Below are 11,862 nucleotides of genomic sequence, written 5' to 3' on the forward strand. Positions count from 1 at the left end.
AAAAGGATCCTCTTCGTTCGAAGGATGATGACGAAGATGCGCTAGGGGCAGAAATGCCCTAGTTAAGTACAATAGGCGCATTATTGTACTTAGCTCCATGCACAAGACCGGACATCTCATATATTGTGAACTTGTTAGCTGAGGTATAGCTCTGCGCCAACACAATGCCATTAGATTGGTGTAAAAGATATCTTTCGATACTGGAGATGTACGATTGATATGGGCATGCTTTATCCCTACAGAAAGATGATGGATTCGGACCCATCACACACCAGGAACGCCGCCAACGCTGGCCTGCATCCTCTATCCCCATCCCAAAACAATAAGTGTTTTGGAAGGTTTTGCTGATGTTGGGTATCTCTCTGACCTACACAAAGTTCCTTCACAAACTGGTTAAGTGTTAACCATGGATAAAGACCGTGATATCTTGGAGGTCTACAGAACAGACCCTAGTCGCTATATCTTCGAACAATGCAGAGATTAATGCTCTTCACAAAGTGGTTCGTGAATGTATATGGATTGGATCCATAATTACGCATGTTCGAATAATTGTGGTTTGAAGTGTACCACAGATGAGCCTACAAGCATTTAGGATAATGCTGCTTGTTTTGAACAAATGAGGCAAAGCTACATCAAAAGCGACAACACCAAGCATAATCAGCAACAACAGACTCTCCTCGAGATCAAAGTGAACTAGGTTCGATCTGAGGACAGTGTGGCAGACTTGCTCACTAAGTCATTGCCCAAATTCCACTTTCGAGAGACATGTTGGTAGCATCGTTTGCGGAAGTTACCCGAACTCCCATGACCGTAGTCATCAGGGGGAGATGCAGACATCAGGGGGAGATGTCTACATGTATGGTCTCGAAACGTGAAGGGTGTGTTGTGCTCTTTTTCTCCTTCGACCGAGGTTATTTTTGTCCCACTGGGTTTTTGTTACTCGGCAAGGTTTTTAACGAGGCAACGAGAGAAGCACCGCGTTTGGGCAACACAAGGGGGAGTGTTCAAGTAAAACCCTAATTTGTGTTTAGCCCAAACTCTAGGTTACTTGACCTAGTGGTAATAGGGTTTAATTAGAAGAATCTAGAGATTATCTTTCCTTGTATGATTTAGACTCTATGTATTGTAATCCTGTATATAAAGAGGCCCCTATTATCAATGAGAATACACAGCGATTTTCTCTCTATTTCTGATTCTCTAAAACAATATAATATTTTTTTGGTATAATTATTGTCCTTAATAGTCATTTTATAGTAGGTTATATATGTCATTTAATAATTCATAATAGAGTGAGGTCAAGTGAGCAGATTTGGAGGTCCCAATAGAAATTCTCATTTTTTACACCCAGCAAACTTATAAAATTCCTAGCTACACCCTGCAAGTTTTCCTATAATACCCTTTTCTTTAATTAAATCCAGCAAAACTCATACACCCAGCAAAACCCATACACGCTAACGAAGAATACAATTCCCTTGTTCTTTTGAGATGAAGAAAAAGAAAAAAAAAAGAGTTCTAGGTTTTTGGTCCTAAACAGACAGTACAAGCCATAAAACCAGTATGGTATGATTACTTGGTTAGTGATACTGAGTTGATGCTCCATTGATTTCCTAACCTAACAAGAAAATACTGCATGCAGTCGTGGTTCTCATTACCTAGCTACTGAGATCAAAATGCTACATCTTCCCCAAACTTCCAAATTCCTGAAGCCCATATGTACGTATTTATGCATCCACATGTTTGTGTGCATGTCTGCTCATGGGTTCGATAGCTTAAAATAGAAAGAACAAACCAAAGTTGAAAGGGAATTGAAGAAGATACATACAATTGGGGTACAACATCCATCAACTGATGAACAAACCAAAGTTAAATCAAAATCTGATGAACTCTCTGCACAGGCCCGGCCTTGGCCCAGGGCAGGTAGGGGGATGGCCCAAGGCCCAAATTTTGAGGCAGTAGATGGAGAAAAAAAAAACCTAAATCTCTAAAGTCGCGCATCTCTCTTAGTCTCTTTCTCTTCGACAGATTCTTCATCTTCTAATTTTTCTCTTATTCCTCTCAATTCACAACTCCCAAGTCTCATTAATCATGGAGCAAATCGAGCAATATACCCGTTACCAATTTATGGAGAAGACAATTCATCTTCTCCAAAATCTGTCTATAAATAGGCTAGCAATTCCTCTAAATTTTTCATCGTCTCTCTCTGACTTTCTCTCAATCTCCGTCTCTCAACCTCTTAATCTCGTTGTTTTGCTTGGTCACAAATCATGGGCGTTGTTCAGTTCTCGTCGTCCAATTAGGATTTTGGATTTTTGGATTAGGTGGTCTACAAATCCTGAAATCTAGTTCTTTGTGCAGTGTAGAACATACATCAAAATTGCAGACATTAGAAATAGCAGAATTAGGTAGTTTCACACTTTACTTAGTCTTGCCATTGTTAATTGTTGTGCTTTATGCGAAATTGCGAATCATTTGACATGTTTCCTTGGTAATATTTTACTGATTTTATCTTATTCATGTTATGTAGAGGACAACAATCACAACATTATGGTGTCATTGGTGTGAAACTGTGAACAAAGACTCAAGGACTCAAGGAGGGAGGTTTGCGTAGACAGCGTATTAGATTTCTCATATGCAGGTTCTATTGTTCGATTGATATTTGTCCTTTTGTTTTTTATTAGAGTAATGTTTCCTAAGAAATATGCTTTTGGTAGTGAAAAAAGAAAAAGAAAAAAAAAAACAGCAAGAAAATTAAAGCTCCCAAAGAGGTTCTTTAGATAAGTTTTTTAAGAAAAGATATGTTTCTTCGGAAAATCAAGGTGAAAATGAGGTAATTGAAGAAGTTCAAGATATAGGTGAGAACGAAAATGAGGTAACTGAAAGAGTTGAAGATATAAGTGAAAATGAAAATGAGGTAACCGAAGGAGTTGAAGATATAGGCGAACATGAAAATGATCAAACAGAAAATATGGAAGAAACAAAGGTGCACATAATTGATGACTTTGCATCTAAAAATGCAAGAAGAAGTCATTTTAGATGAGATTTGATTGATATAAAGCGATGTAATCTTTACTTTTCGGGGTATTGGTTTTATGTCCCCCCCCCCCCCCCCCCCCCGGCGGTTGTATCATATTTTCTTCATCAATATGAAACATTTTTAATTTTTTTTTTTATAAACGGCCCAATTTTATTCTTTACCCCGAGCCTTGAATTTCCCAAGGCTGGGCTTGTCTCTGCATTCTCATCTTTTATCTCCACATCATTTGTCTCTGGTCTACCATTTTGAGGTGCATTTATATGTCATGTTTTCATCATTTATCTCAAGCAAACTTAGAAAGTTTTGATAGCTCACATATGTTAGAATAGATTTAGTCTCATCATCACTACTCACTAGTGTTTTCAAAAGTGTCACCGGGGCGAGCCCCGGGCGCGCTCCCGTGTGAGGCGACCAGGAAAATCCTCATGAGTCCAAACTCGGACGTGCCGCTGGAAAAGCGGCAGCCCAGGAGACGAAGCATCTGCTTTTTGCAGAGGCGGCGCATCAGGCCGGAGCACGAGAAAGAAGAAGACGCGAGATTTTTTTTTTCCCTGTCAAAACGACGTCGTTTTGACTATTTTTTTTTTCTTCTTTTTTCCATAACACGGCGCCGTTTGCTTCTAGGTCTTTTTAACCCTCCTAAACACAAAACACAGTCGGCATAAACCAAAAACAGAGACTCTGCGCCTCCTACTTTACAGAGTGAAGACTGATGGCTTAATCGATCCGGAGAGCGAGAATATGTTGGATTATTTGGAGGTGTGTTTTGATTATTGATAAGAGTAGAAAAGAGGCTAGGGGTCTGTTTTGGTGCGTTGCTTTGCTAGTGTGTCTAGAAGGTACACATTGCAATCTCAATTCTCTTTTCTTCTTTTTTCGTCTTCAAGTCTTGGTTTGATTTTCGTTACAAAATTAGTTCGTGCCTAGGTTTGTTTAGCTTGATTGCGATATCTGAACTTTAGTGTAGGTAGCTCAAGTACATTTTTGGGAATACCATAAATTAAACTATGAGAGACGGAACAAATAAAAAATTTATAGGCTATATTTAGTGCTACGGTTTGGTCCTTCTTCATAATAAATACGTACATGTAAGGGAAAATCGTCCGTACAGTACCTGATATTTTTCCCATTCTAAACTTCAGTACCTCACGTTCAGAAAATATCATAACGGTACCTGAGGTTTCGATCCCGATCGAAGATCGGTACCCGGTGCCGTTAGCTCCGTTTCAAAAACTAACAACTGGCATATTTTGATCATTAAATGACCAATTTACCCTTTTTTTTTTCTCATATAATAAAAAAAGAAATTTTTTTTTTTTTTAAAGGGGGAATGCCAAAGTGAAAGGGCTCAGGCGACGGTGGCGGGAAGGTTCAAGTCGTGGTCGGGCACCAGCAATTTCAAGGCGTCGCAGCAGCACAACAGCACTCCTGCAGAGTCAGTGAGCAATCATCCATCAGCCACCATCACCATCACCGTAACAGCACTCCAGTAGAGTCGCTCGAGAGGCGGGAGTGGCTGGCTTCGATAGGAGGCGGCGGAGAAATATTTGGAAAGTCATCATCCATCAGCCACCATCACCACCACCACAACCACAACCACATGAGCCCGTCCCCAAGCTTTGTGATTCTAACAACACCCATAGAAAATTTCAACCCAAAACACCACCAAAGTGGTTAAAGGAAAACAACCTGAGAAGATTTCCATGTCAATCACTTCTATTTCCCAAAACCCAGACAAAGCCAAGTTCTTGAGCAAGTCATTGGGTTTACTCATTGGCCGGTTTTAAAGTTGGGTTCAACTCTGATTCAACGTAGAGCAAGAAGAAAGAGGAGCTACTAGAGAAGATGGTGGAGGAGAATGAGAGGATGGTGGGTCTGGTGACCGAGCTGGTTCACCGGAAAAACAAATCCGGCTGCTGGGGTCGTTGTCGCAGAGGGTGGAGCAGCTGGAGAGGGCTCTCATCAATGAGAGATTGAGGAGGAAGAATAGGAGACATGATGTAGATTGCAGGGAAGGGTTCTTCTAGATTCTGAAAAATTGTTTATGGGTTTACATGAGGTAGGAAGAAGATGAGTTCAGCATATGAAGGAGATGTACAAGCAGTGTCCCAGAAATCCAATAAGACCCATCTCCATTTTATATAAAACCCAGATGAGAATAGAGCTTTATGAGTTTGTAAAGTTCAAATCTTTGTTCTTTTTTTCTTCAAACAAATGGTGTTGTAAGAGCATCTGCAGTGGAGACACAAATTTGGGTCCAAAACCAAATTTTGAGTACAAAAGTAATGGATTATGGCTGCAATGGATCGGAATGTATTGGACCCATATATGTCGGAGACTCAAAAGTTAGACCAAATCTGGTCCAGTGGAGGACTTAAAAAAATTTGGACCCAAATGTGATGGGTCCCACCCACATGGGATTTCTAATACATACTGTCGGCATACAATTGCACATGGGATGAGAAGAGAGTGGGGCCCCTCAATTTTAAAAACCAACGGCTACTTTTCTTTGCAACCAAGGGTTAGGATTGAATGTATAATTCAATCTAATGGCCAAAATTTAATTCATTCAATTATATATAAATTTGTTTTAAATGTTTTTTTTTAGAAACGCAAGATTTTGAACTTTACTGACAAAAAAAAAAAAAAAAAAAAAACTTTACTGACAAAATTGCCGTTTTACAACGGCTTTGTAATGAATTTTTTTATTTTATTTTTTCAAAAATGCAACGGTTATGTTTAGGCAAAAAAAAAAAAAAATTCTATATAAACTCATTTTACTTCACCATTTGTCTCACCCCACTTTCACTTCTTCAATTTATTGTTCATTTGCCTCTTTAAAAAAAAAAAATTTCAATATGGAGAATTCTGAAAAGTCAATAAGAGGGAAAGCATTCTCCGGTCCAGAAGACGACGCACTATGCAAGGCATTTTTGTATGTAAGTCAAGATTCTGCTATTGGGACTGGGCAAACAAAGATTGTATTTTGGCGACGAATTCATGCAAAATGGGAAGAATTGATTAAGTAATCTGGGGTTCACATCCAAAACCAATTGGCAATGGATGGAGTGGCCCAAACCCTTATAAACCCATAGGCAATGTCCCATTTTTTCCATGTGGGATGTATATATTCTCAACACGCCCCCGCACGTGTGGCGAATTTTCAAGCCACACGTGGACAACTTTTGGGTGACGTGGAGCCCGTGTGGCCGTTAGGCATGCATACGTGGGTAACCCGCTCTGATACCATGATTAAGTAATCTGGGGTTCACATCCAAAACCAATTGGCAATGGATGGAGTGGCCCAAACCCTTATAAACCCATAGGCAATGTCCCATTTTTCCCATGTGGCCACCTTCAAGCTGAGGAGGGGTATTAGGACGTACTATATGAGAAGATTATAGTTTTCTTTTTGTCATCTTGCTAGTCTATGCTTTCTGTTACAGTTAGTTAATTATGTTTGTTAATTAGCTACTTAGACTAATGCATGTTAGGTTGCTTTATGGCCTACAGCTCATCTACACGTGGCACTCATCTAGCGTCACTTTCCCTTGTATAAATAGATAGCTTCTCTGCTCTAGGGTTGTAATGAAGACTATCTTATTTTGCCTCTCTGCAATATATTTTCTATTTTCCATAATTTCCTTTTTATCTACAATACTATCAAGAATTGTATGTTGCAGAAACAGGGCTTGACCCAAAGAGAAATCCAGGTAGCCTCCGTGCTCGATTCAAAACTATCAAAACTCAATGTACTAAATATGCTGCAAGAGTGACAAAAACAAAACGAAGACGGATTAGCGGTTTTACTGAAGCTGACATTGTAAGTTTTGTTCATTCACAATAATTTAATTTATTGTTCATTTTTTTGTTTGTTAGTAATTAGTGTTGATATGTGTCTATCTTTTTTTGGTAGATGGAACAAGCAAATATAAGCTTCAAAAATAAGGAGAAAACTGTGTTTGCTTATCATCATTGTTGGAGATATTTGAAAGATGCTATTACATGGAAAATTCCCGGGGGAACCAACAACGACTCAAACAACGGTAATTCATCCAAAAATAAGTCCTGCACCACTGCAGCACCCAATAAAAGTAAGTCCTTTTGTACACTATTCAGATGGACTCAAATCACTATTCTAGCTTATTTGGACCCAAATTTGAATCTAAAAAATAAGTCCCCATTGCTGATGCTCTAAGGAAAGCACTCTGGTTCAATTGGGTCTTGGAGCAAAAGTACCATTGTTGCAGAGAATAGGAAGAGAGAGAGAGAGAGAGAGAGAGAGAGAGAGGAGAACAGTAGGGAGAGAGAAAATAGAGAAAAAATGAATTAGATAAAAAAATTATGGATTAAAATATGAAAAGACGAAAATATCCTTCATCTCCCAGTTTTTGTAACGGAACTAACGGCACCAGGTACCGATCTTGAGTCGGGGTCGAAACCTCAGGTACCGTTTTGATATTTTCTAAACGTGAGTTACTGAAGTTTAGAATGGGGAAAATGTCAGGTACTGTACGGACGATTTTCCCTACATGTAAAGAAAGAAACAACACTGAAGCAATTTAGACTCCAGGAGTCGGGAGCAAAGGAGACTCAAACCAGAGGCAAGCAAGTACATTTGCTCTAAATTTTAATGGAGCAAATTAGGAAAGGCCAGAGGTTGATATTCTTCCCATTACCCTTTCAAGGCCATATAAACCCTATGCTTGTGCTATCTAATGTTCTATACTTCAGAGGCTTCTCCATAATCATCATCCACACCAACTTCAACTCTCTCAACCCTTCAACCCATCCTCACTTAATTCACATTCCATTCAATCCCTGATGGCCTATCCGAAACTGAGACCTCCACAAACAATCTCATGCATCCTTCTTTTTTCACGTCTAAATGCACTGTTGTGATCCATTCCGAAACTGCCTGGCTAACTTGTTATCTGATGATGGTTCAGAGGAGCCTATTGCTTGCTTAATCCCTGACCCTCTCTTTGACTTCACTCGATCTGTTGCTAAGAGCCTTAAGCTTCCAAGGATGCTACTAAGAACAGGAGGTGCCTCATCCACTATCGTTTATGCCGCATTTCCACTTCTGTGGGAAAAGGGTTACCTCCCAAAACAAGGTTAGTTTCTCTGAACACCTAGTTGCCTACTAAGGCCTAAGGTTTATATTGCCTAGGGCCAACAAAACTGCTTAATTGGGTCATGTATTTTCCAATTATCCTCAAACTTAGACCGCTATCTTTTTACTGTTTTGTTAGAATCTCAACTAGAAGAGCCAGTAGTAGATCTGTCACCAAGTCAAAGACCTTCCAATGATGAACTCTTGTGATCCACATGGATCTTATCAATTAATAACCGAAATGGTAGATGGAATTATTTTCGATACTTCTGAAGATCTCGAAGAACAAGCACTGGTTACAATCCGACAAGAATTTCACATCCCAATTTTCCCAATAGGCCCATTGCAGAAATGGCTATTCAAGGTAGTTGCATTTCATGGCTAAACAGTCAAGCACCAAAATCTGTTGTCTATGTTAGCTTTGGGAGCATTGCCGCAATAAATGAAGCTCAATTTTTGGAAATAGCTTGGGGACTAGCCAACACCAATCAGCCCTTCTTGTGGGTGGTTCGACCTGGATTAATCCAAGGCTCTGAATGGCTCGAAAAATTACCTCAAGGGTACCTGGAGGCTTTAAATGAGAAAGGTCACACTGTGAAATTGGCACCACAGAAAAAGGTGCTGGCTCATCCAGCTGTGGGACTGTTCTGGACTCACAATGGGTGGAATTCAACATTGGAGAGTATATCTGAGGGGGTGCCGCAGTGCGCCTATGATCTGTATGCCAAATTCCACCGATCAAATGGTAAATGCAACATATGTAAGTGATGTTTGGAGAGTTGGGTTGCAGTTAAAGAACGGGATCGAGAGAGGTGAAATTGAAAAAACAATTCGAAAACTGATAGAAGAGAAAGAAGGGGAAGAGATCAGAGATAACATGTCAAATCTTAAGGAGAAAACAAATCTTTCCCTCAGAGAAGGTGGCTCTTCATACCAATCTTGGGATGCATGGTTTGGTTAACCATATTTTATCATTATAAAGTCACTGATTGATTGATCAAAATGTGTCTGTAGCATATCATCTATAGGCCAAACAGAAAAGAACTAAAAGAATAATACATCAAACCCAAGGTTTTAAATATCAGTTTTAAATATTTATCGGAACTTTAAAAAATGGAGATATCAGAAATATCGGGGATATAGGAGAAAATATATCGTTTTTGAAAGAATCAATTTATTAGAATTACATATAAATACATATGAATATCAACTTCATCTACATCCAAAAAGAGACACTAGGTGGTTGAAAAGCCGCTCGCTAGTCTATAAAATTGCAATAATTAGACCAAGACATATGGCCCATATAATACGAATTGTAGTGATGAACATGATAGTTATAGATCTCTTTAGAGTTGCCGACTGTTTCCTTTAGAAGGGGATAATAAGGATGAATCCAACTGGATGACTGATCATATACTTCTCCATATTGATTATATCCATAAGCGTCATAGCCAAATTGATTGTTGCTTTCATGAGATTCATTTGAGATCCCACTGTGCTCTGTGCCTAAACTAATAGAGTCAAAACTTAAGGCAATTGAAGAAACATCAGATGAGATATTTTGATCATCAATTGCACCTCTAGTCCTCCTCCTATATCAGGTTTTCTCTTGAGCACCATGACCAGTTGTTCTCACTCCTTGGTCTTCATCTTGGGTGGTATGATCAAAATTACCTTCATAGGTAAATTAGTTTAATCTTCCACCCACAGAAGAAGATCCATATCATATCTTTCACCTCCAGCACCTGTTCCGCTTCCACCCTCTCCACCATCATAAGAACTATCTGGAGTTGCATGCTGTACCACCCCACGCATCATCACTATCTGAATTATCTCGTGGATATTTTTTCTCACCAAGATTCGCCTTGAGGTGATTTTCTCCTCACCTAGATTCGCCTTGAGAAGATTTTCTACTCACCTAAATTCGCCTTGAGGGGATTTCTCCTTACCCATATTTGCCTTGAGGAGATCTCTCTTCACACAGATTTGCATTTAGAGAATTACTGAGTTTTTTCTATTTTTTGTTTTCCATCAGATTTTACAGATATTTCTTTACTTTATCGGAGATATATATCAAATATCTAATATATCGGGGATATTTGATGATGTCGGAGAAATTTTGCAGAAACGGTAAAAGATAAGATATTCACCCTTTAAGATATATCAGTCCGTTGAAAAATGGAGATATCGGGGGATATATCGGAAATATCGCAGATATTTAAAACCTAGTATTTATATGTAATTCTATCAAGTTTATAAAGCTTACTGTTCTAATCACTACTAGAATTTTGTAAATAGACATCAGTCCAGAACCGATGTCAAACTAAAATTCGACCGATGTCTTAGTGGGTGTAGAGAAAGATAAAAAAAATCATACATCGGTCGACAACCGATGTCCACAACAACAAAGAACATCGCTTCCAAAATACAAATCGATGTATAATCTTTATAATCATCATAATTTTGTATGTTAACTATATTTAATTCTTCATATTTTCACATTTTATGCTTAATAAAGTATATGTCGAGCAATACCTGCGTGAACATTTGCATCGATTTCTATTTCAGAAGTGATGTCTCGAACCCTTCTAGACATCAGTTTCTATAAACTATTGTTTGTTCTTAGTAATTTTTACGTGTAGCTGGCACATTATTTTCTTAGGAACGATGTCTGTATCTTTAGGCGTCATCGGGTTTTTTTTTTTTTTTTTTTTGTTTTGTTTTTTTTTTTTTTTTTTTTCAGGACTGATGTTTCCTTTAACACAACACATCGTTTTCATTTAGGCAAAACGATGTTCAATGGTTTTATGTACATCGCTTGCTTTTCCAAGAACCGATGTGTTGTTTCATTGTAGACATCGCTTTTGTTTTGTAAAATCGATGTGCACTGGTTTTGAGTACATTGGTTCTGTGGACACAATTCGATATATTGATAATCATAAGACATCGAATTCATTTTGATACTGATTTCTAATCTCTCAACTGACTTCGTTTTCCTTGGCATTACTATTTTGTTATGCTTTTATATAGTTCACTTCATTTTGACAAGCATGATGTGCTAGGTTTGCATCTAGCTGCTGCTGGGAAAAGAAATGCATTTCATAATCATCCAAAAATTGGGGCTTTCCATTAATTTTCTTTCCAAATTCATGATTCAACATATGTCACAAAAGAAAACCCCAAAACCTACAAAGGCTAGCCTAGAAACATATGAGCAACAATATACAAAAGTTCTACACCAAACTTTGTTTCAAAGCAAAAACTAGCCTTACTCAAAAATCATCTTCGTAGTCAAAAGTCCTACACCAAACTCTGTATATAATCAGCCACTTCAATGCGCACCTCGTCAATTTGATTTTGGCTATATGATTTCCGCGTCTTTACCGCCCACTAGAAATGTATAAACAACATATAAGTCACAATGATTGGGTAAACAAGCTAATATTTAATTAAACCAAAATGTTCTTTGAAATATAATGCATATACCTTGGTTGGAAATTGTAATACCCCAAAAATTGTTATTAAATTCTGGGAAGTAATAAAGTGTTCGTTAGTACGATTTCGTGGTTCGAGGATAGAGCGAAATTGTTTTAGACGATTTATTATTCGAAATGCACGTTTTAGAGGGGTATATGAAGTTTGACTTTTTATACATTGGGTTTGTCTGAAAACTTCCTTGATGAAAGTGTAGAGCGCATCGATACGAGTTCAT

At 38.3% G+C, this 11,862-nt stretch overlaps 1 pseudogene; it reads left to right on the forward strand.

Moving 5' to 3' along the window:
• The first annotated feature begins 7,623 nt into the window (after nt 1–7,623).
• On the forward strand, nt 7,624–9,130 carry LOC133713868 (UDP-glycosyltransferase 76F1-like; annotated as a pseudogene).
• The last annotated feature ends 2,732 nt before the right edge of the window (nt 9,131–11,862 follow it).

This window comes from Rosa rugosa, chromosome 6 (genome assembly GCF_958449725.1).
Source record: "Rosa rugosa chromosome 6, drRosRugo1.1, whole genome shotgun sequence".
Lineage (NCBI taxonomy): Eukaryota > Viridiplantae > Streptophyta > Magnoliopsida > Rosales > Rosaceae > Rosa > Rosa rugosa.